This window comes from Pinus tabuliformis, chromosome 2_1 (assembly GCF_031772625.1).
Source record: "Pinus tabuliformis cultivar Carrire ecotype Pingquan chromosome 2_1, CPIR1, whole genome shotgun sequence".
NCBI lineage: Eukaryota > Viridiplantae > Streptophyta > Pinopsida > Pinales > Pinaceae > Pinus > Pinus tabuliformis.
Window position 1 is genome coordinate 350,533,271 of NC_142299.1, and position 8,480 is coordinate 350,541,750.

Consider the following 8,480-nt stretch of genomic DNA (forward strand, 5'->3'; position numbering starts at 1 on the left):
GTGATGAGTCAAACCGACATTCGCGGATAGGAGCCAGAGATGGCTGTCCTCACTGTTGGTTTGACACCTGAGTTTGATAGGTTTTGCCACCTTCGGGAAAAAAAAAAAAAAAAAACATTATTCTATCGAGTTAAATATATTTATGAAATAACCTTATTGCAAGAAAGAACATACTAGTATTTTTAATCTCAATATATGATGAGTATACATTTAGTATTATGTTAGAGTGAAAAAAGTGTAGTATCATTAATAATATTAATAATAATAATATATATATATATATATATAATTTATTTTGTTTAATATTATATAATTAAATTTATTTATTTTGTTAGTAATTTTATTTTAAAATTATATATATATATATATATATATATATATATATATATATATTCGAAATACATGGTGCGTATAAAATCATGACAATGTATTATTTTGGAGATGTCATATCACCATTTTGCACGGAAGAAATCCTCCCCCTACCCTCCATAATAGTGTGCATATATTTCGCCGACGTGATAACCCCGGTCTTTATAGGAACATTGGAGTTGGTGGCCCCGGTCCATGACAACCCCATTCAGACGATGGAAGCATGTTTATAGGGAGAGAGGCATTCCATTTATGGTTTTTTTTTGCGTACTTAAATGTGTGTGGAAATAGGTTTCTCGGAAATGTGGTAGTTATAATTAACGAAATTTGAGGGGAAAAAGTAATATTGAAATATATATTATATTTTTCCGAATTTTAGGGGAAAGTAGTATTGAAATTTATATTTTTCCATTTTTATTAAATTTCAAAAGTTAAGAAATTAAAGTGATAAGATGAAAATAAATGAATAGCATATGCTTATGAGAAAAATATTACATAACTAGTTCACCTATCAAATTTTTCCCTCTGAAAATATTAATTTAAAGTGATAAGATGAAAATAAATGAAAAGCATATGCTTATGAGTGATAAGATGAAAATAAATGAAAAGCATATGCTTATGAGAACAATATTACCTAACTAGTTCACATATCAATTTTTTCTCCTTTCAAAATATTAATTTATATTACTTTGTCTCCCTTATCGATTTTAAATTTATGCTCCCCATTAAAATACCCTCTCTAGTGATTAGTAGTAATTTAAAGTTATGGAGATCATGATTTGGATGGTGAAATCATTTTTAATCAAAATTAAAGAAATGAATTTGTTAAGTCTTTTTGTTTTCCTCACATGTTATTTACTTAACAAAGCAAAACTCACTATTAATTTTTTTTGTACTATTGTTGTGAGGCTTTTGTGATTAGTCTTTTGTGTAGTGTTTTCTTCTTCTGGGATTATCGTGAGAGAATGGGAACGATGGTAGCCGACATGTTTTGGGTTAGGTTAATCAATAATTAATAATACTTAATAATTATTATAGTTAGTAATTTTATAAGAATAATTGGATTATAAATCAATATTAAAATGATTTTAATTATAATTAATATTAATTTTAAATTTATTTAATTATAATGTATAATTATAATATTTTAATTTTTAATAATATTAATATTATTGTTTAATCCACAATTTATTATTTTATTTATAATTGATTTTTTATAATATAATTAAAGATCCTTGGAAATTTAGGAAATTCTTAGAATTAATATTCATTTTAATCATATTTAATTTTAATTTAAAAAAGAATATTATTTTAATTTTTGATAGAATTAATGGAATTTATGATATTAATTGATTCTAATTAATATTTTTAGTTTTTATAAATTTAATTTTATGATATAAATTTAATTAATTCTAATTAATTTTAATTATAATTTTCTTTTGTACTATTAGGAAAAACACTATTTTATTTTGCTTGATTAATAAATTGCTACATGGAATTTTTGTCATTTACTTCATCATCAAAAATAAGTCTTCTCACATGGTTTCCATGATGAGGTACATTATTAGCTTTTGCGATAAAAGCCTAAAATTTGGAAAAGAAAAGAAGAAAACAAAAAAGAAATCACAAAAAATTGTTTATCCATTATTCATGGAATAATAACCTAAATTATATGTTTAGAAAGCATCCATATACATATTTTTCTTGATAAATTTAATACTTAAAGTATTTATGCACATATCATAAAGGTTAAAATAAAATAATAAAAGATGAATAGGACAACCTATGTACGCAACTTGAAGCATGAAAAGTAACAAATATACTTAGTTCCTTAAGATATGTTGTCTAATGAATTATATCACCTTCATGGAGAGATGAGTTGAGAAGGAGTATATTATTGCATCAAATTAATTTCACTTGGTTTAGATAAAAAATACCCTTAATTTCATCTCATTTATGGAATCGTTACAGGTAGATGGAAAAGTTTTTAAAAAGGTTAAACAATGTTTGATGTTTGATATATAAGAATATGTGGATTTGCATAGATATTAGCATTATTTTTATTGAGTATTTATGATGACTCTTATTGTGAGGAGCTTATTTGTGCTTGTCAATGTTCGAGTTGTGGCAATCCCGAGGAGGGACACATAGCAATGATTGTTTAACTCTTGTTGATTATCGAATAAACAATAGTAGGGTTTTGGTATGAGGTTTTAATGCACTTTATGTTTTTGGCCTACCCTTTGTACTAGCCTTGGTTTCGCAAACATCATCATTTCACACCTTCCAAGGGAAATTTGGAGTTCACTCTTATATTCGCCATGGTTTGGTTCAGCTCTCTCGGTGCACTGTGCCTTCGCCTATTTCTTGTGGTGTTTTGTTAGCGTTGTGCCTTCACTTGTTTCGTGTGGTGGTTTGTTAGCATTGTGGCTTCGCTCGGTCCTTAGGGTAGTTTATTTTGCTGGTTCTCAGAGGTTTCAGGTCGACTTTCACCTTGCAAGTTGTTTCATCTCTATTACTTGACTCATGCTTTATCTCTACTCTGCTCGTGATGATTTTTCCTTGATGTTGATTCTAGTGATGATCTGGTTCTATGTAATCATAGGTTCTTCCCTTGCTATTGTGGTAGACGACTCAGCCAACTCTACTTTAGGTACTTTCTTGTTCCAATTTCATTTCTGCATTTCGTTTTTATGTCTCTAACCCTCTGGCTCCTTGGTGAGTAGGTAAATTTCTCCTATGGCATTCCTATTGGGAGAAACCCTTTGGCGAGAGACTCCATTCTCATCCTCTGGCGTAGAGTTAGGTCTTTTTTAGGTAAATTCCCTCTCCTTTCTTAGTTTGTCTGCTCACTGTCCTTTGGTTTTGTTGGCCCTATGTCTTCTTGACTACCAACTTGTTTTGTGGTGGTGTGCAAGTCGTTCCTGGGTAACGCTGCTCCACGACCTCATCCTTGGGAGTCTTTGCAAGTTTGGGGAAAAACTGGGTAGGATCTCTCCATGGTTGTATCTTTTCTTTACTTGCATTGTCTTTGGTTGGGTATTTCCTTTGGGTTTTTGTTTTCTCTGTGTGTTTGTATGGTTTCGTGGGTTTTCATACCCTCAGTGTTTGACTAGTCTGGGCCTGGAAATCATTGTTTCCAGTGCTCGTGGGTTTCAGAACCCTCTACAATTTTTGGGTTATATAAATGTATAATGAACTGTTAAATTTGGAAATGTAACAAATGCATAGGTGTGCTAGAATATTTAATGTAAATGTACATAGTTTTTTTGTTGAGAAAAGTTGTATTGTCTTTGCTAGCATTACCTTGTCTAGTCCTTGGTCTGAGATGCCTTCAGTCACAAGATTTTGTCGATGTCATTCGGCTTCTTAATGAATTATTTCACTATTTTTCTTTTAACAGAATGTCTGAAACATTAATGCACAAGAAAACTAAAACTATCTTGCTTCCTTAATGACAGGTTCTAGGTTCATTTGCTTTCATAGATATTTCAAGAAAAATTGTAATTTCAAACTCTATGTCCTTTCTTCTATCTGGATGGAAGCCCCGTCACAATGAGGATATGGTTTTTCTTTTAATGCCTTACCAGTAGTCTCTTACAGTTGAGGAACTATCCTTCAGTTACCTTACAGTTATCTAATAGTTTCTTTAAACCTATTCTTAACTAATCCTATTTTACTTGCTTGCTTAATTTTCAAAAGAAAATGGTTGTATCAGCCTTAATTTAAGTAAAGAAAAAAAAAAAAAAAAAAATTCATAATGTTTTTCTTCCTTTCTAGCAGAAAATAAAAACCATTTCGAGTTGTCGCCTTTTGAGTCAGATGCTCCTGCATCAGGCTCCCGGGGTAAATTAAACACATAGCTCCTACCCATGAGCTCTTCAGTAGAGTACCCGTCGCTTTCAATATGGCCAACATCTAACCAACAAGGAAAATTTTAAGGATGGAAAATTTTCTTGAAGTTTAAAAACATTGGCGAATCTCACTAATCCCTAATATGCAAACTATAAAATGTGTATTGATATATTTGTAAAATTATTCAAATCTATAATGATTTTATATATAGTCTCTCGATTTTTGTGGTAAAATAATTTTATATTCTAAAATTTGGGCGAATCGTGGTAATTGGCGAATCTTTTTTGGAAAAATCAAGGAAAATTAGCCCACTGGGCGAACATTAGCCCCTAAAATTTTCCATGCTAACCAAGAACTATCTTCAATAGGATGGCCCTTCCACTTGACTTTGTGTTGCAAATATTCTTTTCTTTGAGTTTGTCTGGCCACCTGGGTGTCTAGGATCTGTTCAATCTCTAAAGGCTTTGCTTGGGACATCGGTTTAATCCATGAGTCGTTCTCATTCTGGGTGTCCCATGTTCATATTTTAGAACTGTCTTCTCCATTTGCCGCAATGTATGGGTACAAATCTGCCACATTAAAAATGGGTGAGATTCCTATACCTGGAGGTAACTGCAACTCATAAGCATTCACAGAAAACTTTCAAAGAATCCTACAAGGCCCAATTTTCTTCCATTTTAACTTGTTCAATTCACCTTTAGGAAACCTCTCCTTACATAGGTGCACTAATACCAAGTCCTCTACATTGAATTGTACCTCTCGCCTTTTCAAAACTGCTTTCTATTTGTATCTTTGGCTGCTGTCTTGTAATTTTAATTTCACCTGTTCATGAAGATCATTGATTGCCTTTGCGAAATCTTCACCATCACCACTCCTATGCTCGAACTGACCCAAATCCCGCAACTCATGTACTCCATGTGGGTGCATTCCATATAGGATCTGGAAAGGACTATTGCCCGTGCTTCTGTTGGGTAAATCGTTATAAGAAAATTTCTCTTATGTAAGTACATAATCCCACTGTCGAGAATTTTCTCAAACCAAACTCCTTAATAGATTCCCCAGACTTTGGTTCACCACTTCGGTTTACCCATCGGTCTGTGGATGATAAGTTGAGTTGAAGTTCAGTTTGGTGTCTAATGTTTTCCATAAGGTCCACCAAAAATGACCTCTAAACTTTATGTCTCAGTCCGAAATAATTAACTTCGGCAAGCCATGAAATCTGACTATCTTTTTGAAAAAGAAGTGTGCTACATGTGTGGCATCACTGGTTTTCCTGCACATAATGAAATGTACCATTTTGGTGAAATGATCCACCACCACCATGATGGAGCCAAATCCCCATTGTGTCTTCGACAGACCTAAGACAAAGTCTAAATTCACTGAGTCCCATGGTCTGTTTGGAATAGGTACGGGCGTATAAAACCATGTGTTCTGGCTGTGTCCCTTTGCAAACTGACACACTTTGCATCTAGTCACAAACCTCTATACATCTCTACGCATCTTTGGCCAATAGTAAAAGTGGCTCCACTGATCCAACATCTTGTCTATGCCAAAATGCCCGGGTAAACCACCATTATGATTTTCCTGGATTAAGTTCTCTCTCATAGAAAATTTCGGGATACGCAACTGCCCTCCTTTGAACAACAACACTTCCTGCATATTATAGTCCAACCATGAACTGTTATGTCTCAACAATGGATTTTGGCAAGGTTCATAGGCTTCCTTAAAATCTGCATCTATTTCATATAAGTGCTTAAGATGTTCGAATCCTAATACTTGTATTGTACTTTCTTGTAGGATCAAATTCCTCCTACTAAACGCATATGCCACTTTGTTGGCTTGACCGCTGATGTGTTTCAACACAAATGTAAAACTCTGCAAGTACTCCACCAACTTCCCATGTTTATGGTTCAGCTTATGCTCTTTCATAATATATTGTAATGCAAAATAGTCTGAAAATAAGACAAATTCATTGGCCAGTAGATAATGTCTCCAATGCTTTAGTGCTTGGACCACTGCATAGAATTGTTTGTCATAAGACGTGTACTTTTGCCTACTTTCATTTAATTTCTCACTGAATAGGCTACTAGCTTGTCTTCTTGGTTGAGTATTGCACCAATGGTTGTCCCATTGGCATCACAATGAACTTGAAAAATTTTGTTAATGTCTGGTAATGTTAAAATTGGTTTTTCAATGATCTTCCTTTTGAGCAGTTGAAAATTCTTCTCAGCTGATTTTGTCAAATGAAAAGGCTGATTTGCCTTCTTAATGGTGTCCATGATGGGTGCACAAATTCCACTAAATTTTTTAATAAACTTTCGATAAAAACTCGCCTATCCATGAAAACTCTGTACCCCAAATAATCTCTTGGGAGATGGCAGCCAACTATGGCTGCAACCTTTTTCGGATCCATTTTTAGTTCATTCTCAGAAATCACAAATTCCAAATAAATTAATTCTTTCTTTAAAAAGAACATTTCTTCAAATTTATTAGTAATGTATTTTGTTGCAATTTTTCCAATACATACCTCAAATGTCGAAAATGCTCTTCCTTCGTCTTACTGAATATAAGTATATCATCCAGATATACAATCACAAATTTACCAATGAATTCTTTTAGCATCTCATTCATCAAATGCATGAACGTGCTGGGGGCATTTCTTAGTCCAAATGGCATAACCACCCATTCATATAAGCCTTCATTAGTCTTGAAAGTTGTCTTCCACTAGTTGCCTTCTTGAATCTTGATTTGGCAGTAGCCGCTTTTCAAGTCTATCTTTGAAAACTATGTTGCTCCACTCAAACAATCCATCAGATCATCCATCTGAGGTAAAGGGAACCTGTACCTAATGGTGATCTTGTTAATTGCCAAGCGATCAATGCACATCCTCGACTCACCTCCTTTCTTGGGAGATAAAATATTAGGAACCACACAAGGGCTTAGACTTTCCCGAATTAGTCCTTTATCCAACAACTCCTGCACCTACTTCTTGATTTCTTCATTGTCCTTCGGACTCATCTGATAACCAACTTTGTTTGGAAAACTAGCTCATGGAATGAAATCAATATGGTGACTAATTCTTTGCTTTGGTGGTAATTTGTCTGGTACATTATCTACCACAATATCACTAAATTCCTGCAGCATGTCCTGTATCTCTTTATGTACATCAATGATTTCACTATGGATCAATATTGGTTTTGGCCTTCGCACAACTGCATATTTTACCTCATTATCCTCCATCTGTCATAGAAACACTTTTCCACCTAATAGTAATGCTTTTGTTCCACTCGTTTCTACAACATCCTCTTCCTTTATGGGCACTAGCGTATGCTTTATCCCATCTTTAATAAACTTGTAACAATTTGTTTCCCCATCATGGATGAATTTCCTATGATACTGCCGTGGTTTTCCCCACAGATTATGGCACACGTCCATTGACTTGATATCACAAGTCACCTTGTCCTTATACTTGCCAATATGAAACTCTACTTTGCACTGCTCATCGACCAGCAGTTGGTGTCCTTTCTACAACCAAGGCACCCTATATGGAGTTGGGTGCTTCAACTTCTTGAAACCTCATTTCCCCACCTTTTCAGTAGCTACCAGATTATCAGTACTTCCACTGTCTATGATTAATTTGCAGCATTTCCCATACAACTTGCACATAGTCCGAAACAATGCTTTCCTTTGTGTGTGATCTACTACTTCCTTAGTTGGTTTCAATAACACCTTGTTCAACAGCAAGGCTTCCCCAGTTCCAGGAATATTTTCCACCTCTTGTGGTCGTGCCTATGCCTCATTGGGCTCAATAACATATGCTCCTCTCTATCTAGTTTGTTCATTTTCAGAACATTCAAAGGACCTGTGTCCCCACTTGTGACACTTATAACACTGATAGGAATTTCCTTCACCTCTGCCATTACCTCTTCCTCGGTGGTATGCCCTTCCTTCTCTGGTGTTACCTTCCCTTTCAGTCCATCCTGAAGTTTTCGAATTGCTACCCTCTCCATTACTGTTGGTAGTTCTACCTCTGCCAAAGGACTATCCCCTAGCTCTTCCAGAACCATGTCCTCTTCTTGCATTCTGTTTCCTGGAAATCCTTTCCTCTGCCTTCAAAGCACTCTGATAGGATTCCTCTATGGTCTTAGGGGAAAGAATACTAATGTCGTCTATGATCTCCATCCCTAGACCATTTACAAACCTCACTGTTTTCTCAGGGCTATCTTCAGCATAGCCAACTCTTAGGTTTACTTCAT